Source organism: Macrotis lagotis, chromosome X (genome assembly GCF_037893015.1).
Source record: "Macrotis lagotis isolate mMagLag1 chromosome X, bilby.v1.9.chrom.fasta, whole genome shotgun sequence".
NCBI classification, from domain to species: Eukaryota; Metazoa; Chordata; class Mammalia; order Peramelemorphia; family Peramelidae; genus Macrotis; species Macrotis lagotis.
In genome coordinates this window covers 209,629,968-209,655,106 of record NC_133666.1, presented here as the reverse complement: position 1 = coordinate 209,655,106, position 25,139 = coordinate 209,629,968, and the positions used below count along the sequence as shown (strand labels likewise).

Sequence of the window (25,139 nt, the reverse complement as noted above, 5' to 3'; positions counted from 1 at the left end):
ATTATTCCTTCTGATGTGATACTTATAGTGACCTAAGACTTTTGTTATGGGACCATTGACATATGCTATCATATTTTTATATTCTAGATTCTCTTTCTCTCTCTTTTTTTTTCTGTTAAGCTATGTAGGAAATTCTAATTTTTCATAAAAGAGTCAGATTCTTTATTGTGGGGAAATCTAAAGATAAAAAGTTGCTGGTTCCTTTCGGTTTTCATACTCAATGATACCAGGAAATTCCACGGGGGTGGGGTAAGGAGTTTAGCTAATAGACATTTCTTTTTTTATTTTCCTGTAGGTAGAAGTTCTAGATTTTCTTGGCAATTCAACACTATGTATAAGGATTCAAAAGATCTTTCCTCTCATTGTTTCTCATTCAGTTTTCCTCCCTTCTCTTTTCCCTCCAAACTAGTTGGGTTGAGAAACTGTATTAGATCACTCTAAGATGCAAAGCATTTGAACTCAAAGGGATAATTGTCAGTTACCAAATGTTTCCAAATGTTCAGCATTATGTAGATGAAACATCCAGATCATTGAGTGAATTTTTAAAAGTTATCACTAATATGAAAGGTAGAAAGGTGAAGTAGAAAGAGAATTTTTTTTTCAGGTAATGTAGGTTCTTCCTTCTGACATGTAATCCGTGGGTAACCATGGCAAGCCACATAATTTTGTGCTCTAGGCAACACCTTAAAACTGTTAGAGCAGGGGAATTTTCACACAGGGAGTTTCTACCCTGAGGAAATAACAGGTAGAACCTCTAATGATGAAATCCCAGATCTTCCTCCATCAAAAAAATTGAAAAATGTATATAAAATGTATATTCCTGTAAAGGTAAATAGAACAATACCATTTTGTAAACAGAATGATAGGCTGTGTTACTGTGCAGAGTATTAAGCTTTTAATTAAACAGTCTACTTAAAGTTTTGTTTGACATCTTAGAAAGTGTTAGATAATTAAGGAAATTCCTATAATTAGTCAAGAACCATTCCTGGAAATAAACTTACCTGCCTTTCTAAATATTATTTATCTTAAATTTGTCATTAATCTACTTCATATTGTTATTTGTGAGCATGTCTAAAGATATCTAAGACTAATAGGGAAAAAATATAAGAATTTTGAAGATTATACTGGAATTTATAAGTCAAAAAAGAGACTGTCTTTATGGGGGTAATGGTTAAGAGAAATGGTCTCAGGGCAGAAACAACTGGGTTCAAGTTCAGCTTCTGATATATATTGGTTATTTCAACCACTTAACCTCTCAGTGGTCTAGAAAATGCTTTAAGTTGCAGAGAAGATGCCAAATAGAGGAAGTTCCTACTAACTATAATAGTCCCATCCCAGGTACAATCCCCATCCCATTCTGTCTAAATAGCTTGTTAAGCATTCTGTAGTTAGAGCTCTTAAACATGTTAATAATACCATAGATACTTCACCCAAGTTGAACTATATTATGACCCAAAGGCTTAAAAGTACTGCTGTACTCAGCAGTCAAAAGCTAAAATATTAATTTTCTTTAGAGTATAACAATAATAAGTTTAATATATATTATGCTACCTCATAACTTAAAAACTAATTTCCTGATCAACAATTTTTTCTAATAAATAAATGAAAAACCTTAATTTCGTAGCATTTCAAAAATGCTACAATGTCTGCCACATGTCATTAATGCAATTAATATAGTTTTTAAGAGCAAAAGATTGCAATAATGCTATAATTGTTCATGTGATAAATTTCCTTTTAATATGATTTGAAAAATAAGAAAAGTGACTAAATCCACCACTTTCAAGCTCCTGCTCTTTTTGGTCATAACTATGGGATTTGAACAAATAAAGTTAATATCACAAAACTAAACCAACTAATTGGCCATAGGTCATTATGTTATATCTGAAAATATACTGTCTGACATTAAAGAACCCCAAAGTATGATTCTATCTTTTGGATGACAAAAAGAAACAAGATAATTTAGAGATAATTTATAGCTAGCCTACTTATATTCTTCATTTAGTTCTTATTGAATGGCTCCCCACTCCAGAAACCCCAGACTGTTCTGAATATATAGTCTTCTTAAGGGAACTCACTATAAGAAAAGGTACAGGAAATTAAGGGAAGCTGGTTTTTGGATTTGCATTTACAGCATCAATCTAGAACTCCCCACTTCCTTGGTATATGCTCTTTAACTTAGGGTGTGGCAGCAAAAGAAGAGAACTAGTAATTCTGTAATTTGCATGAAGTCATATAAACACAAAGTGATAATGAAGTTTATTTTCTCTTTTAAAGAAATGTTAGTCTACCTAGTTAGTCAGCAAACACCTATTAAGACAGTATGGAGGAAATTTTGGGAAGATGATAGAATAGGGCAGGAAACTACCTAGCTCTCCCAGAAACTACCTAGCTCTCTTCCATCACAAATAATTTAAAATAATGCTTCAAATAAAGTTTTGGAGCTGCGGAAATAATTAAATAATTAAAAGCTGTTTTTTTCAACCTGACAACTTGGGAGGATGTTAGAAAAGACCTGACTTCCAGGGGATCTTCTGTTCTGATTGAAGTGCAGATACCAGGCAGTTACCAGGAGTCATGAAACAGCAAGCCCTGAGGGCAGCTGTTTCTGGGGGAATTGGGCATCTGATAAAGTGAAAATTAGAGAACATGGAGTAATGTTTAAGAGAGCTGTGAGATCCCAGACTGATCAGAGGGGTCCCAAGCTGTAGCTGCAATACAGATTGAGTAAATGCTAGTGACTGTGGTCACTTGGAGGAAAGCATTGTCGCAGATTTTGGTTCCAGAGTAGAGGGAGTGAACTGATACTTCAAGCCCTCTAAGGGACTGAAGGGAGCAAAAGTGTTTTTGGTGACAATGATACTGGGGGCCCTAGTCAGGACTCAAAGATAGAGAGGAGTGCCTGAGGCCACTTATAGATCAAGGAGTAAACTAGAAGAGCAGCATCCACTCATTAGCTTTGCATTGATGATGATAATGATACTTGTTCTTTATTTGAAGAAGTATATGACATCAGGGAAGTAATGCCATGACTTGTATGTGAATTGGATTTGAGAGAAGGGATGCTATGTTAAGGCACCAGCTTTACTTTCTCCTCCAGAGCCTTGGATTATAGAACATTGGAAGAACCAAAAGATCAAAGACCTCTGAATAGAGAATAGCAGAAAACAACAACAGGAAGAACTTAAGTCAGAGACATTATCTTCCATACCTTTGGAGCAGAGCCTGACTCTAACATGAAGTTAACACCAGGAAATAGACCATTTTTAAAAATGGGTAAAAAAGGGGCAGCTAGGTGGTGTAGTGGATAAAGCACCAGCCCTGGAGTCAGGAGTACCTGGGTTCAACTCCGGCCTCAGACACTTAATAATTACCTAGCTGTGTGGCCTTGGGCAAGCCACTTAACCCCATTTGCCTTGCAAAAACCTAAAAAAAATGGCTACAAAATGAAGAACTTGACCACAGATCATTACTGTGATGACAGAGAAGATCAGGGTTCAAACTCAGAAGGAGACAAAACAATTTCTTATAAAGTTTCAAAGAAAAATGTAAAAAAGGCCACAAGACCAAAAAGAGTTCTTGGGAGAGGATGTTAGGAAAACTTTAAAAATCAAAGGCAGGGTGAAGAAAAATTTGGCAAAATAAATATGTCATGCAGAAAAAATAAGAAAATTATGAAAAGAAAGTCAACCAATTAGAAAAAGAAATCCAAAATGTTATGGAAGAAAATAACTCCTTAAAAATTAGAATTGGGAAACTAATAACTTCACAAGACAGCAAGAAATTATAAAACAAAATTAAAAAATTAAAAATAGAAAAGGATTTGAAAATTTTATTAGAAAATCAACAGCCTGGACAACAGATCGAGAAGAGATAATAAAAGAATTGTTGGACTATTCAAAAGCTATAATTCAAGAAAAAGAGTCTAGACAATATACTAACAGAAATTAAGGGAAACTGCTCTGAAGTTATAGAACTAGAGGGTAAAATGGAAGTTGAAAAAAATCTACTGATCACCACCTGAAAGAGATCCTAAATGAAAATTCACAAGAATGTTATTAGTTTAAAAACTCTCAGTTGGGGTGGCTAGGTGGTGCAGTGGATAGAGCACCGGCCCTGGAGTCAGTAGTACTTGAGTTCAAATCTGGCCTCAGACATTTAATAATTACCTAGCTGTGTGGCCACTTCACCCCATTTGCCTTGCAAAAAAAAAAACCCTAAAAAAAAACCTCTCAGTCAAAAGAGAAAATTTTATAAGCAACTTGAAAGAAATAATTTAGATATTTGGAGTTACAGTGAGGATAACATAAGGTTTAGCAGCTCCTTAAATGTGCTCTAAAGAGTAAAGAAGCTGAGCTTGCAGTCAAAAATAACTTTCCCAGCAAAACTGAGTATAATACTGCAAGGGAACAAATGGATATTTAATGACCCAAAAGACTTCCAGATATTCTTAAGGAAAAGAGAACTGAATAGAAAATTTGACTTGCAAAAATCAATGAAAATTAAGAAGGCAAACATGACTAGGTATAAGGTATTCAGAATGGTTAAACTGTTTACTTCTTATATGGGAAAATGATATTTGCAACTTAAGAATGTAATCAATACTGGGTTAGTTCAAAAGATAGATGGTTCAGGATTGAGTTGATTATGATGGGATAATGCTAAAAAATTGGGTAGGGAGAGATTAAATAAAGCAAATTATCTAATACAAAAACAACATCTATTGAAGAACTATTGTAGTATAGGGAAGGATAAAAGGGAAGGGAGGTAGTACTGGAAACATTCTCATCAGAATTGAATTAAAGAAGGAATAATATATACATTTAATAGGGCATAAGTGTCTTCTAAACTTACAGAGAAATAGGAAGGCAAGGGGGGAAGTGTAAAGGAGGGATTTGTAGAAAGATATGGGGAAGTCAGAAATAAATTAAAATTGTGAGGAAGGTTAGGATAAAAAGAGAGAGAAGGATAAACAGTAAGGAAAATAGGATGGAGAAAAATACACAACTAATAATTATAACTTGGAATATGAATGGGATGAACTCATCCATAAAATAGAGAAAGCAAAATGGATTTTAAAAATCACCTTAGAATATGACAAGAAATACATTTAAAAGTAAGAGATACACATGGAGTAGACTAGAAAGAATTTATTTTGCTTTAGACCATGTAAATCAAAAACCAGGGGATGGTAATCAGGATCTCAGAGATTAAAGCTAAAATAGATTTAATTAAAAGCAGGGAAACTATATTATATTAAAAGGTTTCATAGTTGATGAAGTAATATCAATACTAAATCGGTATGCACCAAATATTGTAGTATTCAAATGTTTAAAAGAAAAGATAAATGAATTACAGATGGAAATAGATAGCAAAACTATAATAGTGGGTAATTTCAACTTTCCCCTCTCAGAACTAGATAAATCTAACCAAAAAAAAAATAAGAAGTCAAGGAGATTAATATAGTTTTAGATAAACTAGATATAATAGACATTTAATGAGAAGTGAATGGGAACAGAAAATTCTCAGTGGTACATGGAACCTTTTGAAAAATTGATCATATAGCAGGCTCTAAAAACTTTATATTTAAATGCAGAAAATCAGAAATATTAATTTCATCTTTTTTTCCAGGGAGGAAGTAGGGGAGCCTATATGCTCTTAAGTATTTGTAAAGACTCTGCTGTGGTGGAGACCTGGAGGTTGAGAGAATGGTCATCTATTGGGGAATGACTGACAAGATTGTAATGACTTCTGTGCTTTGGGAAATTGTAAGCAGATTGATTTGGGGAAGGTATTGAAGGACTTGCATAGTGGTGATGAGTGAAATGGGTAGAAATGAGAATGTTGTGCACAGTAGTAGTAGTAGTATTGTTCAAACAGTGGATTGAATGACTGGGCTGTTCTGAGTTGTTTGAGTGTTCAAGTTGACTCTGTTAAGAAGGATGCTCTATCCACCTCTAGAGAGGGAACTGGAGTATGGAGCTATTGTGTTATGTAGTTTCATATGTATGCCTCTGTTGTGTGTTGGTTTTCTCTGGTGCAAGGTTGAGAGAGAGGGAGGCAGCTTGGAGCTCAGGAGTAGCAAAGAATAAGGTGAAGTGAATATTAGAAAAAAGACTTTGTATGTGTCAAGCACTGTGCTATGTACTGGGAATACAAGGAAAGACAAAAACAGAATACCTGCCCATTCACCTGTGAATGGGGGGGGAGGTAATGTGTCAATAATTATATATGATTACTATATATATATATATATATGTATATATATATATATATGTATACAGTAATTTTGGAGGAAACATACTGCAGGCAGAGGGACAAAAGAAGGGAGACCAGGAAAGGCCTTCTGCAGAAGATGGGAAGAAGTAAGGCAAACCAAGAGGTATAGTAAGGAAAGAGAGCTTTCCAGAAATGGCACCCAGCCAGTGAAAAGACCTGAAGTTGGAGTGTTGTGGTAAGGAATAGTAGGAAACAGGTTTGCTGCATTATAAGGTACATGGAGGATAATAAAGTATAAGAAGATTGGAAGGACAAAAAGTTGTGAAACGCTTTAAATGCCAAGCAGTATTTTCTATGTAGTGAATATTCTCTAGCTCTTTCTACCAGAGCCAGGCAGGCTACATTTTCCTCAGGGTACCAGAGTACATTGAAATGTTTGTGTGTGGTTTTTTTCTCTATTGCCATCAAGTTACTCTACTGTTGAGGGATTAGTGACAAATATCTCAGCTTTATTTGTAATATCGATTAGTCTTTTGATGATTGTCCTTTGTTCTCAAAGAAGAGTGTGACATCAGGGAGGAGATGCCTTGACAAGCAAATAAATTGGATTTGAATGAGGGGGAGCTGTGCTAAGTCACCAGCCTCCTTTTCTCCTCCAGAGTCATCTGGATTCAGTGGTCAGTTATGAATCAGGACAATTGGAGATGGTCCTGGGTGCAAGGCAATCAAGTTTAAGAGACTTGTCCAAGGTCACACATAGCTTAGTAAGTATCAAATGTAACAGGCTGGATTCAATCTCCCATCCTCCTGACTCCAAGACCAGTGCTCTATTAATTGTGCCACCTAGTTGCTCCTATAAAAGGATAAAGTCTTAGTTCTGGAGGCAGGAGGACCTGAGTTCAAATTTTACCTCTGACACTTATTACTTACTAGCTGTGTGATATTGGGCAATTAACTTAACTCTGCCTTGTAATCTATAGTTGTTCTTATCTTCCATATCTGATCTCTGGAATCAGATGACTCCAGAGGAGAAAATGAGGCTGATAACTTAGTGAGGGAATAACATTCCCTCACTCAAATCAATTCCCTTGTTTGTCATGGCATCACCTCCCTGATATTATGGTCATGAATGAAGGACAAACAACAACAAAAGAATAATTATTTAAAGAGATGAAGCCACAATATCCCTATAAACATTTACTCTAATTCCTCCAAGTAATACCACCTAGATCTGACAAGAGATGGGAGTATATTGGGGCTCAATTTAACCAAGTTTTTTACTTAGCATTGGCCCTTCTGAAGGCACTTTTATTTAATGAGGTACCTAAATGCCCTCCCAAAGTTCTCTTTTAATTCCCTTGGGCATTGATGCTGGGCTAGCCAAGAAACACCACTTGGTAGCTACTTCTTGGATTCTTGTAGTTTGACCTCATTGAAGCTTGATTTTTTGAAGTTCCCAAGATTGGAGAAACTCTATTCCCTTCACCAGATGCCATGAAATGAAAAAGTCACTACCTGCAGAAACGAATGACAATTTGACAGTAGTTGAAGTTGGTAGGTCTTTTTGAAAGCCTTTGCAGTCATTCAAGGAGATTCCTCTGTGGTTAACAAGCCAGTTATAGAATGTATGCATATTCTCCCACAATCTGTCTCATGAAGACACTTAGCATATCATGATTCTTGTAGAATCAGCTTCCTAGTATCCTCCACCTGAAGAGAGATGCCATTTTCTCTTAAGCTTTCTCCACATAGGAGGTATTTGGGGCAGGTTGACAAGGTCTGTACTTATGCCAAGCTGTCATTGTCTCTGTTTGAGTTTAGTGATAAAAGACCAACCAGAGGTTATTGAGCTAGGGAGGTGAGTAATAATCAGATGTTCGCTTTAGGGAAATCACTGTGACAACTAGATTAGAGTGAGGAGAAACTTGAAGTAGGCCATTGCAATGACCTAAGCATGAAGTAATGAATCCCTGCCCCAAAATGAGTGAAGAGGCACTATTCTAAAGATGTTATGAAGGTAGAATAGTCAAAGATTGGCAACAAATTGGATATATAGGGAGAATATGAGCAAGTAGCTAAGGATAACATTAAGGTTGGGATCTTGGGTGGCTAAGGATGTTGGTGCTACAAATCATAAGAAAGTTGGGAAGAGGAAAAAAGCCTTGGGCTGGGATAATGGGGAAAGATAGGTGGTGCGATGGATAGAAGTTTGGAAGTTAGGAAGACCAGAACTCAAATCTAGCCTCAGACACTAGCTGAGTGATTCTAGACAAATCACTAAGCCTCTGTCTATCTCAGTTGACTCCTCAGTAAAATGGGGATAATAATAACTGCTAACTCTTAGGGTTAGTGTGAGGATAAAATGAGAAGACATTTGTCAAATACTTTGCAAACCTAAAGGCTAAAAATATTATATATTTTGGACATGTTGAGTTTGTTACAGCAACAGTTGTTTGGCACAGACTGGATCTCAGGAGAAAGCTGGGTCTAAAGATTATGAGATCATCTATATAGAAATGATAATTGAGTCCATGTCAGCTGATGGAATCAATATAGATTATATAGAAGAGAGAGGATGCCAATATAGAGATTTGGAGGGCACCCATGCCTAATAGACATGACCTAGATAAAAAATCCTTGAAAGAGACCACTAAGGAACAATCACACAAGTAAAAGAAGGCTTGTTTAAATATAATTTGAATATATGATATTGACTATGTAGATTTGAAAATAGTTGACAACAATCATTAGACATTTTTAACACATTCCATTCTGTTTAAGAATATATGTTGACCTAGCTTCTGTTCAAGTTTGTATTACTCTAGAAGAAAGATAGTAATTTTTCCTAGTGACTTATTTCTTATATATTGTTATGGCTTTTTAATTGATGAAGCAACCTTCCTTCCCTGGAAATTTTGGTCAATGTCTTAGAATAAGAGAACTTTCATTTGTGGAGGCAACTTATATATGACTACATTTATCCATTTGCACCCCAACAACCTGCAGAATTTCTCTTGAAATATAAACTACTCATGGTATGATACAATTTTTATGATGTACCTGCCTTATCTATTTTTTTTTTTTTGTGTTCTGCTTCTGTTCATTATTACAAACATGAGTTTGCCTTTGGCATTTCTTTTGCTTACAGTCTCTAGCCTGGAGCAAAAAAACCTACCTGCCTTTGCATTTAAACATCTACCTTGATTCTCTCCTTCTTGCAGGAGAGAATTGTTACTGAATTGGTACTAAAGCTAAATTGATAACTTTGAGAATTAGGAGGGAGAATTTATTTGTCTATAGCAAATGGCGTTGGAGCCAAAGTGAAAAATGTAGGAAAAAAAGATCATTTCCTTTTGTCCTGGTGGGCAGACACCTTCTTAAGATGATGGAATGACAGTAGCTTTTAGCTTCTCTAGAAACATATAACACAGGCCTTACTAACCTTCTGTTTTTCCATTTCTGCATTAGGACCTATTTCTTTCTCTCTTGCAAGTGTTAAAAAGAACAAATGTGTTTATTTGGGTCAACTGAATTATGACTTTGAGATAGGAGATATTCCATGATTATTTAGTTTTGCCATCATTTTATCAAAGAAAAGTTCAGAATTAGGGGTGAGATGTTTATTAAAAATTTAATGTGTGAAGTGCTCTCTATCATGTAGTTTATCCTTCATTCTTAAAGAGGACCATGACATCAGGGATGTGATGCTGTAACTTGCAAGTGAATTGGATTAACATGAAGAGGGGGTACAAAGTCATCAGCATCACTTTCTCCTCATAGCCATTTGGGTCCAGTAGCCAGATATGGATCAGGACCACTGGAGATGACTCCAGATGCAGTGAGAGGCATTGAACTTTAACAGATCTCAGTTTAGGGGGCAGTTAGGTGGAGCAGTGGGCCCTGGAGTCAGAAGTACCTGAATTCAAATCTGATCTCAGACACTTAGTAATTACCTAGCTGTATGACCTCAGGTAATTCACTTAACCCCATTGACTAAAAAAACAAAAACAAAACAAACAAAAAACAGGTCTCAGTTTGACTGAGGCAACTTTCATTCAGTGATTAAAACAGGTAAGAAAGTAATGTTAACTACAAAGTAGCTCTAATTTGGAAACACATGACCTGCAAAAGAGTTTTAAAAAATCAAGTCTGTTATAGCATCAATGTTCTGTTGAAACACACTCTTTTCTCATGCTTAAGTATTATTGAGTTAAAAATAACTTCAATTGAAAACAGATTCAGGTGCTACCTGATGCTGCCATACATACGGTTCTAAGGAACTTTCTTTGAAAAAAAAATACCCTCCACACTAACCACAAGGTAGCTTCATTGTACTTTATTCTCATAAACACTACCCACAAAGCTAGATATTTGGACTATGTATCTGCAGCGCCCAGATTAGGAATAAAGATGTGGGTGGTAGGCACATGAACTATATCTACAATCATTTTTTGTACTTCTTTTTCTTTCCCTTCTAATATATCTAACTAAAAATAAAGCTATTTATTTCATTTTCTTTCAACATTAGATTTATATAAGTAAAGTTACAAAAGTGAATTTAGTCAATCATTCACAAAATTGAGACCAAGTCACATTTACTTGGTAGATAGTTGTTTGGTTTTTTTGGGCAGGAATTATGTATAATAGACCTAATTTTCTTATCTCTAGGTTTGTGTAGAAATAACTCAAGGAGGAGGTGTCTAGGTAGCACAGTAGATAGAGCACCAGCCCTGGAGTCAGGAGTACCTGGGTTCAAATCCAGCCTCAGACACATACTAATTACCTAGCTGTGTGGCCCTGGGCAAGCCACTTAACCCCATTGCTCTGCAAAAAAAAAAAAAAAAAAAGGAAGAAGAAGAAAGAAAGAACTCAAGGAGTTATAACTCAAAAATAAAAATATTAAATTCCAATTTGTAAATTAGAGCTAAATATTTATTAACATGTATAATCCACACATATATTCATATATATAGAATCTAATAAATCTGTTCACTTTCTCATCAGTGCTAATGGAGGTAGTTAATACTGTATATTATATTAAAACACAAAAATCATGATTGGGTCTTAACTTCCTATCATAATGTTATCTAAAACAAAGATTAAAAAATTAGAGAAATAAGTACTTGGGTACTGTCTAGAAGAAGATATGATGAAGCTTTAGTCACTTTTTGATCCAATGATCTTAATCCTTCCCATATCTTCTTTTTTTATTGTTTTTTGAATTTTGCAATTCCCCCCCCCATCTTACTTCTCTCCCCCCACCTCCCACAGAAGGCAGTCTGATAGTCTTTACATTGTTTCCATGCTATACATTGATCAAAATTGAATGTGTTGAGAGAGAAATCATATCCTTAAAGAAAAAATAAAATATAAGAGAGATAGCAAAATTACATAATAAGATAACTTTTTAAAAAGTTAAAGGTAATAATCTTTGATCTTTGTTTAAACTCTTCAATTCTTTCTTTGATACAGATGGTATTCTCCATCACAGATACCCTAAAACTGTCCCTGATGAAATGAGCAGGTCCATTAAGATTGATCATCAACCCCATGTTGCTATTATGGTCTACAATGTTCTGGTTCTGCTCATTTCTGTCAGCATCAGTTCATTCAGATCCTTCCAGGCTTCTCTGAATTCCCATCCCTCCTGGTTTCTAATAGAACAATAGTGTTCAATAACATACATATATCACAATTTGTTCAGCCATTCCCCAATTGATGGACATTCACTCAATTTCCTCTTCTTCGCCACCACAAACAGGGCTGCTATGAATATTATTGTACAAGTGATGTTTTTACACATTCTCATGATCTTTTCAGGGTATAGACCTAGTAGTGGTATTGCTGGATCAAAGGATATGCACATTTTTATTGTCCTTTGGGCGTAATTCCAAATTGCTCTTCAGGAAGGTTGTATGAAGCATGCTGCTTATCTTCTAAATTAACCCTTTCCTACTATTTCTTAGTATCAGCCAGCAACCTGTTAGACCCCCAACTCAAAATCTTCCAAGGCTTCTTATTGATTTAAAAAAAAAGTAAATTCCTCAGTGTGGCATGATTCTAAACAACCTCCCTGGAGTTCTTTGCATTCTTTTTCATCCATTTTCAGTTAAAATGGTGCCATTTAAAATAGACTCTAATCTCCCCAAATACTGTAACTTCACACAAGAAATTCCACTGACTTCCTTCAGGGTTTCATTTAACCCCTGAGGAATCTTTCCTGACTTTCTCATTGTTAGTACTCTTTTCTTTACTCTTTATTGTATACCAAAGAATTTTTCCAGTAGAAAATAAACTCCTTTAGGGGAGAGACTTTTTTTTTTAAAGAAAAATATCTTTGTTTGGCTAATATGATAAAAAAAAAAGGAAAAAAGATAATTGGAAAGATGTGGAAAAACTGGGACACTAATGCACTCTTGGTGGAATTATGAATTGATGTAATCCTTCTAGAGAACAATTTGGAACTATGCCCAAAGGGTCATAAAACTGTGCATACTTTTTAATCCAGCAAAAACACTGCTAGGTCTATATTCCAAAGAAATTAAAAAGAAAAAAGAGAAAAGGACTTAATTGCACAAAAATATTTAAAAGAACTCTTTTTGTTGTGGCTAAGAATTAGAAATTGAGGGGATGCATATCAATTGGGGAATGGCTGACTAAGTTGTGGTATAGGATTGTGATGAAATACTATTGTGCTACAGAAATGATAAGTTGGATGATTTAAAAAAAAAACAACCTGAACTTACTTGTACTGATGCAAACAGAACAGAACCAGGAGAATGCTATGAATGACTTAGTTAATCTCAGCAATATACAATGATCCAAAACAATTCCAAAGGATTCATGATGAAATATGCTATCTGACTCTAGAGAAAGAATTGATATTGTCTAAATACAGAATGAAGCATACCATTTTTTACTTTCTTTTTTTTCATTCTTTCATTTTTTGTATGTCTTCTTGTGCAAAATGACTTACATGGAACTATTTTACACCATTGCACATGCACAGTCTATGTCAGATGGCTTACATCTTGGGAAAGGAGGGAAGAACATAAAAAATGTTAAAAATTATTTTAGCATGTAATTGGAGAAATCAAAAACAAAACAAATAAAAAAACAAAGACTTTTAGGATAAAAAAAAGCCATCTTTGAATCCCAAGGATCTATCAGTAGTATATTCTTTTTTTTATGTTTTTGCAAGGCAAATGGGATTAAGTGACTTGCCCAAGGCCACACAGCTAGGTAATTATTAAGTGTCCGAGACCGGATTTGAACCCAGGTACTCTGACTCCAAGGCCGGTGCTTTATCCACTGTGCCACCTAGCTGCACCTCAGTAGTATATTCTTAATAAGTTTTAAATTGAATTGAAAAAAATGAAATCAATTGCCATATCAAAACCCTATGTGGGATTAAAAAAGGAACTGGGTTACTATCTATCTCTTAAAGATAAGTATAGATTTTTTAATTTACAGAAAGATTTCTGTTCTGAATTTATCTTGACTCTATCAGAAGAGGCATAGCATATTTGATTATCAGTTCTCTGAAATAATGGATAATTATTGTGTTGATGAGAGGTCTTAAAGATTTTAAAATTGCTTTTCTTTACAGTGATATTTTTATAGATACATTTTTTCTGCTTCTGTTCATTTAACAGTTTATAAAAAGACTTCAAAATTGTTCATTTTATGCTTTTGATATTATAGCATAAATTGCTCTGGTTCTACTTCATTCTGCATTAGTTTATACTGATCTCTTTGATTCCTTTCTTTGAAAACATCTATTTTATATATATAATATATATATTATATATATCCATTACTTACATATTTCCATTGCATACATATATCATAATTTCTTCAATTTCCCAATTGATGTATATCTTTTTAGTTTCCAATTTTTTGCTACTCTGGTTAAAATCAGATACTAAAAATATTATAGTTCTGTTAGGCCTTTTCTTCTTTGGTTTCTTTAGAAGATACACCTAGTGTGTTATGTCTGAGCTAAAGGACATTCTAAAAACAATTTGTTACTGGTTAAAAGCATACAGAAGTAAATGAATCTAGTAGTCGAATGTTTTATAGACACAATGACCTCAGCTACTAGGATAAGGACTCACCTTCTAATAACGATTGCTGGGAAATTGGACAGCAAATAAAGAGGAAATTAGATTTAGATCAATACATGATTTATACATGACATAAAAGATTATATAATAAACAAATTAGAGAAACATGGAAAAAAATACTCATCAGCTCTTTAGATGAAAAAGTTCATGACCAAGCAAGGGATAGAGAAGATAAAATGATAATTTTGATATCATAAAATTTTAAAAAGTTTTTGCCCAAATTTAATAAAGCTAAGATTAAAAGGGAAACTAGGGGAAAAAAAATCTTTGTATCGTCTTCCTGATAAAGATCTCACTTTCAAACTACATAAAGACCTCATTCAACTTTATAATAATAAGGACCATTCTCCAATTAATTGATAAATGATTTTTTAGTACTTGAAGAGACTGATATCAGAAGAAGCCCAGACTGTCAATATGAAAAATTAATAATAGAGAAGTGCAAATTAAAGCAGATTTGTAGTTTCACCTTATAACCATCAGATTGGCAAAAGTGATCAAAAAAAGAAAATGATGGGGTGGCTAAGTGGATAGAGCACCAGCCTTGGAGTCAGGAGTACCTGGGTTCAAATCCGGTCTCGGACACTTAATAATTACCTAGCCTTGGGCAAGCCACTTAACCCCATTGCCTTGAAAAATCTAAAAAAACAAAAACAACAACAAAAAAAGAGAAAATCATGGATGTTAAAGGAGCTATGGGAAATATATTGATGAATCCATGACTAGGTACAATCATTCTGGAAAGCAGTTTGGAAGAATATACAAAAAGTTAATAAATGAAGAGAATTTTAGAAGAATAAATCTATCTATTCCCTTTATCTGTTCTATTAACCTTTCATACCCTTTTTTCTCACTGGCAAATCAGACAGTATAAATAATGTAAGTTATATACTGGGCTTTCCAATTTATAGTCAGTTTATCTCAAAACAATTTTATGAAGCAATTTAAGTATTATCTATGAAAACTGAGGTTCATAGAAGTAAAGTGACTTGTGTAAAGTCACAGTGGTTGTAACAAGTGATGGAACTGATTAGTCAACTTATTACCTCAGTTCCCATTTTTACATTGTTAAAATGGACACCACCATCCTTTTTTTTTTTTTGGAGGCTACTGGGATTAAGTAACTTGCTGATAAGCATCTGAGGCGCATATTTGAATTTAGTTACTCCTGACTCCAGGGCTAGTGTTATGTCCACTTAGCTACCCCTGAAACATTCTTTTTTAATTTGGGCATGTAAGCTACATTCTAGATTTTTAGCATTGACTGCAATTTTATAATTAATTTTTTAATTTACCTCATTACAGTGTTTAACCTCTGTGTCTTAGTAACCAGCTCCATTTACTATCTTTTCAGTGATTTTTATTGCATGCATTCCAAAATACTGCATTTTAGTGCTAATTCAGTGATAATCTTGAGTAAGATATATTTGCATATCTTAATAGCAAAATTGAGTGCAGGTAGATATATGTTGGATGCTTTGTGTTTTTATGGTGTGATTGATATTTATTTTGAAGGCACATAAGTTCCTTTTTTAGTTAGGTCCCTGTTTAAATAGGAAAGGGAACAAACACTTATTAAGTAGGTACTTTGTGTCCAACACTATAGTAAATGCTTTGCAGATATTATCTAATTTGCTTTACAATAACCCTGGGAGTTAGGTGCTATTATTATATCCATTGTTGTGGAAACTGAAGCAGACTGGTTAAGTGACTTCTACAGTGCTGTTACACAGTAAGTGTCCAAGGGTGAATTATACCTGAGGTCTTCCTGCCTCCAGTCTTAGTGCTCTATTCATTACACTGCTTAGCCTCCTTTATGTGTTCCAATATGTTCTTATAACATCGAATAAGAATTTTGACACTAGAACAAACTTTGAGTATCACCATCTTCATTCTGTGTCTGCTGCTCTGCTTGGATTTAACTCTATTGAGTAACCCTTCCAGGTTGCATTTATCACCTTTTAATTTCATCATCATCCTGCTAATTCAAACTTTGATGGACACCATTTCCTTTAGTTTCTTCTTCCTTCTGATTGGTTATTTTCTTGGCAAAAATACGGGAATGATTTTCCATTTCCTTCTCCAATGGATTAAGTGAAGGGTGAAGTAACTTGTCTAGGGTCATACAGCTAGTAAGTGCATGAATCTGGATTTGAACTCATGACTTCCTGATTTCAAGTTCAGTGCTCTACCCAGTGAGCCACCTAGCTGCCTCCTTCTATTTGACACCCCACCCCCATCTTCCTGCTTCCTTTTGTGGATTGTCTGACTCCATTTGATTGTTAGTGCCATGAAAAAAAAATTGTCTTTTCTTCATTCGTTGTCAAATTAATTAATCATGGTCATGCTATTATTAACAGTAATCAATTGGTTTAAAATCAGACTTCTTGACTTTCAAGAAATTACTGTATATCAACAAATACATGTAAAAAAGCATAGAATATTGTATTTTCTATTAGGAATCCAGTCTCACTAAGTATATTTTCAGATAATGATAATAAAGAATTGCTCTGGGTCCTTTTTTTGACCATATATTTGATCTTTGTTCTGACAGTGAACAAATTCCTTAATTCAGTGAACCCTTCTTTCCTGGCTCACTATCACTACATTAAAGTTACATTAAGATGTGAGGCTATGCCCTAGTTCTTGGTCTTTACAATAGCTTTAGTCTTCCATATTTATGCACAAAAGTTTGAAATTTAATAGGAGGAAAAAACTGGTGATGGCTAGAGAATCAAGAAACCAACCCTCATATCAAGCAAGCTCTGCCTCCCCAAAGGACTAATCCTGTTTTCCAGGCTTATAACATTACCCTGAGCTTTAAAATTGAGCATCTCTAAAGAGATCAAACCCATTTCCACTGAACCTGAATGGTCTATATTGCTGACTTTATTAGTGGAAAGTGAGATCCAGATTGACTCCTCTGTATAATGGTTTTGTCCTCTATTGATCCTAGCCCCTGGCTTTTGCTTGTTGTGGATAAAGGAAGCTTGTTTCTTTATTTGATCTGGAAACTCAGTGTTGTCCAGCAATTTTCCTTTATCCACTGTCATATTTAGGGCCAAATGGTTATCTGGAGGGGCAGATGTTCAGGCTTCCCTTCAAGGAAAATTAGCTGATAAGCTCTTTTTTATAGTGGCAAGGATTTGGAGATTCAGCAGCAAAAACCAAAATGCAAACAGACTCTTGAAGAATAAAGATAGGGAATAAAGTTCATCATTCTTAGAGTAAGTGTGGTAATGGGGGAAAAATTTGGATGCCACTAGTTTTGTTCTTGGCTTATGGACTCTACAACTGTTCCATAGTTCTGCAATTATCCTCATTTGGCAGTCTTTCCTGAAGGCTAACTTGCTTTTGTGGGAACAGCAGCAATAAGCAGAATACATTTCCTTCAATCTTTTCCCCATTTCCTCCCCCACTTATATCATCAACACTTGTTTGAATCCTTTCCTCCTTCCTTCCCTTAGGAATGGGGAATGGTTGAATACTCCTAGACTCAACAAATAAGCACTGAACACCAATTTCTAGCATTTCTAAAGCACAGACAAAATGAAAAACAATCTCTGCCTTGAATGATCAGGTTGGGAGGAAAGTTAAACCACACACTCAAGTTGTCAAATCAAGAAATATTTATTAAGGCTTAATGTGTACTAGGCCCACATTTCAAGGAGCTTGTAATCTAATAGGCAAAGAAAACATAGAAAAAGAAGTGGGATGATGGTCATTCATAGGCATTGTGGAAAGAATCTCAGGGGAGAGTCAGGAGTGACATAGGTAGCCTGGATGTCTTCCTTAAGATGAGGTTTTGGGAGGATCCAGTCACTCAGGGAGGTATCAAAGGGTTAGAAGGTATAGTCTAAGGTTGGAGAGAGATTCCAGGGTAGATAGATTTTTGGGGACATAGTATAGAAATACTAGGAGGAGAGTCAGGAGTTCATCCTAGAAAGGAATGATTCATACACATAATAACTGTAATTGAAGTTAGAATATGAAAAAAATTCATAGAAGAGATCAGAGTGGCATGGGAGATTTGAAGAGGGAGTTATCATTTTAGCTGGAAGAATTAAGTAAAACTTCATAGAGGAGGTACTGTTGTGTGACTCAATTAGAAATGTTGAGGCATCTCTCTGAATCAACCCTAGTTTATTATACCTTCTTACTTTGTTGAATCCTTCCCATTATTTAAAGTACAAATAAAATACCATGTAGTCTCCATAATTTCAGTAAATAACTTCTTTACCTTGGCTTTGACATAGCACTTGTCATCCTTTGCACTTTTCAGATGTTATTAATTTGTGTATGATTTAACAGTCATACATTACTATAAGAAGTCAGGGACCCTGGGGCAGCTAGGTGGCGCAGTGGATAGAGCACTGGCCCTAGAGTCAGGAGTATCTGGGTTCAAGTCTGGTCTCAGACACTTAATAATTACCTAGCTGGCCTTGGGCAAGCCACTTAACCCTATTTGCCTTGCAAAACAAACAAACCAAAAAAAAAGGACAGGGACCCTGTCATGATAATTTGTGTTTTCCTTAGGGCCTAGCAAAGAGTCTTCTGCATATAGAACCTCATTAGTTTTGAGAATAACTATTTATGAAAATAAAATTATATAATGTATTTAAAATACATCTAAAAGTACTATATCATGATTAATTATTTATTTAAAAGGCCTAGAAAAATCAATTAAAAAAAAGAAGAAAAAGGAGAGGAAGACCAGAGAAAAGAATGAGTGTTAAAAACAAAAAAGCACCTACTTTGTGCCTACTTTTCTTAGGTCCTGTCTCATAGCCATGTAATTCTTAAAATCCTGAGGCAGCATGACCTAGAGTCAGTCATTAACATTAATTAACTTTAAGTGGGATTGATTTGCCAGGATAAGTATTTTCCTAACATCTCAGTTGATCCTAGTAGTTGAAAAAGAAATGAATTTAGAGTCAGAAGTGGGGTATGCAAATCTACTTTTTGCTACTTACTATGCCTTTAGGCAAATCATGCCACTTCTCTGGACCTGAATTTCCTTATCTATAAAAGGAGAAATTCTGGTTAGATAATTTATGAAATTCTATTCTAAATCCTATGATTTTTCAGCCTAATAATCTAATGCTTTTCCCTATGCTGTCAAGGTACCACACTAAAGAGTACCTCACTTGGACCAGATCTCCCTAATACCTAGCATTCCTATACTCTTAACCTTTCCCTGTTCCTCACCTTCCTTTCCAAGGACTGGTATGTTCCTGTCCTAGATCCCTTACTCTTGGTCCTTGTTCTCTATATCTTTCAATTCAGTAAACTTGTGCTATGTTGCCAAAAGAGAGGGTTTGAGTAGATGCTGGCAGCCAATCTACTTTTAATAATAGCCCTCAAACATAATTCTATCCTTTTTTTGGGCTCAATCCAGAGTAGTGATTCCTAGGCTTTATTTCAGGCCAAGAGGAGAGAAGACTGGTGCCAAAGATGGAAAATGGGGAAAATATGTTTGGACCTTTAATGTTCTTCAAAACATTCTATATAGGTTACCTATTTTGTATAGAATGAGATCTGCACGGTTCTATTCTTCATAAGATAGTGTTTTGGCACACTGGCACTTAATATTTTCTATACTCAAAATAATTCATTTATGGCTTCAATTTCTTCTCTCAAACCTTCCCCATCTTCACACCTTTGTACATCACCATACTTCATTACCTGTTGGCTTGGAAAATGTCACTGCTTGGCACCTCACTACTTATTATTTCCTTGTCATCTGGCATAAAATTTTTTCAGTGCCAAATTGAAGATTCCACTATGAAAAAAACAAGTTGGCACTTCTGTGGTCATATGGTTCCTTCAGGTTGTTAGACATATTCTATAATGGCTTATGGTGATCAGTTCACTAGCCTTCAAAAAAATAAGTGAAAATCGTAACTCATATTTACTTGGTGGTTTTAGGCTTGCAACAAACTTTTCCTTAGAACCACTCTATGAGTATTATTATTCTCATTATGCAGTTGATTAAATTGAGGCTCATAGAAGTTTAGTAGCCCTGGTTACACACTAAGGAACTAATGGCAGTCAGAATTCTCACTCAGGTTTTCCTGAATCTAGTCTAGAGCTTTTTCTACTCCAGCATGTGGTCTCTTCTGAATTCCTTTCAGGGATCTGATATATTTACTTGTTCTTTGAAATTTCTGCCTAGCCCTCCATCCTTTAAAATATTTAGACTACTTGAGGATTCTGGTTAGGTGACTAGGAGCTAAATACTTTTGTATTAAATTCATGGATTTTTCTTTCTAGTATAGTAGTAGCTGAATTTCTTACACATATGCTGTCTGATAATTGTTGTTGGATCTTAAGGTCTCCAGGACAAGAATCATATCTATTAATTTCCTTTAGTTAATTCCTAGAAATGATAAAGTAAAGCTGGGGGGGGGGGGGAGTGATGCTTATTTTTTTACAATGGTAATGAGATGTTAAAAAGTCAAAACTGACTTTTTAGATTTCAGCATGGGAATTTTTTGCTCTTGGAGGAATCATTTCTGGATGGGTTAAGTGAATTGCCCAGGGTTCAACAAATATGCATTCGAGATTTAGAATTAAAATCTAGATGTTCTGACTCCAAATCTGTTACTCTTTCTACTGCTTCATTTGATTTCTCTAGTAATCTTTAGGTTCTTTTCTAATATACTATGATTTGAAATTTGTTGAGTATGGAATTTTAGAAGTTTTCCCCTATTATCTCAGATATTCCATGTCAAAGGGGAAGTCCAATTCACCTTTGATCCACCTATCAAAGTAAAACTAAAGAATTTGAGACATTGGTGTTTTGGGAAGTGCAAGTCTTTTTTTTATTATTCCAAATAAAATTATTTTGGTACAGAGGTCTCAAATTTATACATAAGGTAATTTTTCAGAGCTTTCAATGATTTATAGAGAAATAGTACAGCTAAATGTTTCATGTAGAATATATCTATACATTTCTAACTGTATTAAAATCAATTACTTATGGCAATGATTTTTATGTAATTAATGTAATTTACATAGCCTGAAATTATTTATGTAAATTGTCATTTTCAATCTTATAAACTGTACAAGAATTTTAGCTTCTCACAATCTCCATGCTGAAAATTCCAGAGACAAAATCAGAAGGACTCAGAAAGCATCTCTGTTCCAAAATATATGCAAAACTATTTCTGGAAGCAGAATTTATGAATATAATCTCTTATTGCTCAGCTTGAGATAACTTTCGCTCCTCACTACACCACATATGTTTCTTTCTCATTCTCTTGACTAGCACTTTTTGTTCACAAGGATATCTTTTCCCTTCCACATCCTTCTCAGTCCTGGAAAATGAAAACATACTTTCTGGTCTAGAGTGTAATAATCTCCAAGTGAGAATAGAAATCAGTGAAATTGGATTTTGGCATCTTGGGCCAGAGGGGAGGAGATATTGGCAGGAGGTAGATAGGGTTCAGGGGTTTATAACTGAAATAAGTAAGTGATTGCTAGACATAGAACCTTCTTCCAGTACCATTTCTTAGGAAGCAACTCACAGAACCAAAACATCAACAATGAAGTGTTTAAAATGACTAATACTATTATCATATCAGGTTTCAAATCTGATTAAAAAAAAAGAGAGACAGCATAAAAACATTGTGCAAATAAAAGGATGTTTTGGAGGCAAGAATGAAATAAATTTAAATTTTTGTTTAATGATAATTCATTTTTGATACATTTTAAAGTATCTTCTGTAAATCTAAGTTTTACTTTCAAATGTTCCTTCTCTGCTTTCTATTTCTCACTCCAAATGAACTGAAAATACATTTCTAGAATTTGCCTTTCTCCTACTTTTTCCATTAGATTTCATAATTTTTAATACTAATTCTTGATTTTCAGTCTTTTCTGTAATTTAAATGTCTTTTCTACTTGCAGGCCCTACCAATGCCCAAAATTAAACATCTACAGAAATAAGGTCACTACCTTCTGGATCATTATTCATTTCCAACTCCTCTGTTTTTTTAAAATAAGTTTTTATTGACATTTTCTGTTTTTAAAATAATCAGTTTTTCTAGTATCCCTTCTCCTTTCTTTATTAGAGAGCCATTCAATATAACAAATATAATTTTAAAGCAAAAAAAGAGGGAAAAATCAGTACAATGGATAATATATTGAAAAACTAAAAAAAACTTTAAATGATCAATGTGCTTATAAATGGTTGTAGGTGGCCTCTTACATCTCTTAATTCAAGTTATGCTTGTCTGCATAATTTTGTATTCACTTTTGGTTTTGGATTTGTTCTTCCCATTTATGTTGTATGTATGTATGTATGTATGTATATGTATATATATATATATATATATATATATATATATATATATATATGATTCTGCATCAGATTATGGATAGTGGATGATGCTCTCAAGATTTCCTAGTTACCAATGGAGTAAAACAAGGATGTGTCCTTGCTCCCATGCTTTTTATCATGATGTTTTTTCAGCCATGTTATCAAATGCCTTCTTTGAGGATGAACATGACCTCAAGGCCAGCTATCACACTGATAGCAAATTCTTTAACTTGAAAAGGCTTCAAACCAAGACCAAAATGGAGGGAGTGCTGGTGCAGATGATTGTGTACTCAGTGCAGCCTCTAAAACTGAGATGCACAAAGTATGGATAGATTCTCTGCTGCTTGTGCTAATTTTGGTCTAACAATTAACACCAAGAAAATGCAGATGCTCTATCAGCCAGCACCATACCATCACTATATGGAACCATTGATTACAACAAATGGAGAAGTTTGGAGTACTCTGGACATGTTCACTTACCTTGGCAGTGTCCTTTCCAAGGAGGTACACATAGACAATGAGGCTGACACTCACATTGTCAGAGCTAATTCAGTATTTGGGAATCTTCAAAAGAAAGTATGAGAGAGAAGAGTGATTGATTACTAAACTGAGGATCTACAGAACCATTGTATTGCTATATGCCTGTGAAATATAGCCTCATTGATATGTGCCTATGAAACCTAGACAGTCTACCAGTACCATGTCAGGAAACTGAATTGCTTCCATTTAAATTGTCTTAGGAAGATTCTGAAGATATCAGGAGAAGATAGCAGACACTGAGGTTCTTTCTGGAGTTAAACTGCCTAGCATTCCAAAATTACTACAGAGAATGCAACTATGATGGTCTGGACATGTTGTTAGAATGCCAGACATATGCGGCTAGGTGGCGCAGTGGATAAAGCACCCACCCTGGAGTCAGGAGTACCTGGGTTCAAATCTGTTCTCAGACACTTAATAATTACCTAGCTGTGTGGCCTTGGGCAAGCCACTTAACCCCATTTGCCTTGCAAAAAAAAAAAGTATAAAAAAAATTTTTAAAAAACCATTTCATGGGAGAGCTTACCCAGGGCATGCACTAGCAAAGCGGGTCAGAAGAAGCAACATTGAGATACCCTGAAGGTCTCATTGAAGAACATTAGAATTGATTGTACAGCTTGGGAGACACTGGCACAGGACTGCCCATCATGGTATGCCCTATTAGAGAAAATGCTGCCCTCTATGAGGAAGACAGAACTGAAGCAGCTCAAAGGAAGCCTGATATACTAAGTTTAGAGTACCTACCCTAGTTGTTCACATAGACTACTTATGCCCAACCTGTGATAGAGCATTCTGAGTTCATATTACTCTGATTAGCCAGTCGGACACACTGTAATTTGTCTCAAACATAGTCATGTCATTTTGGTTTTCTTAGATAACAAAGGACAAGGACTATGGAAGTCTTACCCTCTGTGATATTTTAAAGTAAGCAAAATTTCTCAGTCTCCTCTTTCCTATTTTACATACTATCCTCACCTTCATCTCCGGCAGTGTCTCTCTCTTTTGATGTAGTCCCCCCCCCACCTTCTCTCTCCTCTACAGTTTAATCTATTATTTCTTATTAAAGATGTAGAAGACTGGATATTTAATCTGTTAAGTATTCAGGGATACTTACATTTTAAAAGGAAACAAGGAACTTGAATTGGTGTAAAGAAGTTCTCTAATTTTACAATTATGGACCACCAGTGTGCAATTGAAAGAAGAATTCAGAAGGACAATAAGGGTCCTCTAAAATTTCAAAAAATATTTATTTATTTTAAATTGAATTTCATTTACAGGTTCACATCCTCTCCTTTCCATCTCTTCTTTCTATTGGAAAAACAAAGAAAAGAAAAGAAAAGAAAGACAGAGTCTATTACAGACATATATTTTCCAGAAAAAATGTTTCTAAGTTGATCTTGTTTATGTTTGTGTTTGCACACACACTGAGAACTGTTTTGTTTGCTTTGGGTTTTTTTGGCAAGACTTTGAGGTTAAGAGACTTGCCCAAGGTCACATAACTAAGTAAGGATCAAGGCTGGATTTGAACTCAGGTCTTCATGACTCCAGGGCTAGTGCTCTATCCACTGTGCCACCTAGCTGCCCCTACACTGAAAATTTTTGACCATAGATCAAATATAATTGATCAATTATATATTTGAAAGACAGCTATTGATATGTTTTGTTTAATATTATAAATTTCTTATCATTAGCTAATTTTTAGCTGTAGCATACAAAAATAATGACAGTAAACAGTACTACATGGACACTGAGCAGACATATGAGCACTGATTTAAAAATATATTCAGCAATGATAACATAAAATTCCATTTTATTTTTAAAATATTTTTCTTTAATCACACAATATTTCTATGTTTCTGTCTTTCTGTCATTCTTTCTGTTTCTGTCTCTGTTTCTTTCTTCTCATACAAGATTTTGAGAATTTACTAATCGATTACTTG

At 34.8% G+C, this 25,139-nt stretch overlaps 1 protein-coding gene across 2 annotated transcripts in view; it reads left to right on the top strand.

The window, feature by feature from the left end:
- The window catches only part of CAMK4 (calcium/calmodulin dependent protein kinase IV), a 209,297-nt gene that overhangs the window by 8,859 nt on the left and 175,299 nt on the right, over positions 1-25,139 (top strand). The gene's annotated exons all lie outside the window — the stretch shown is intronic.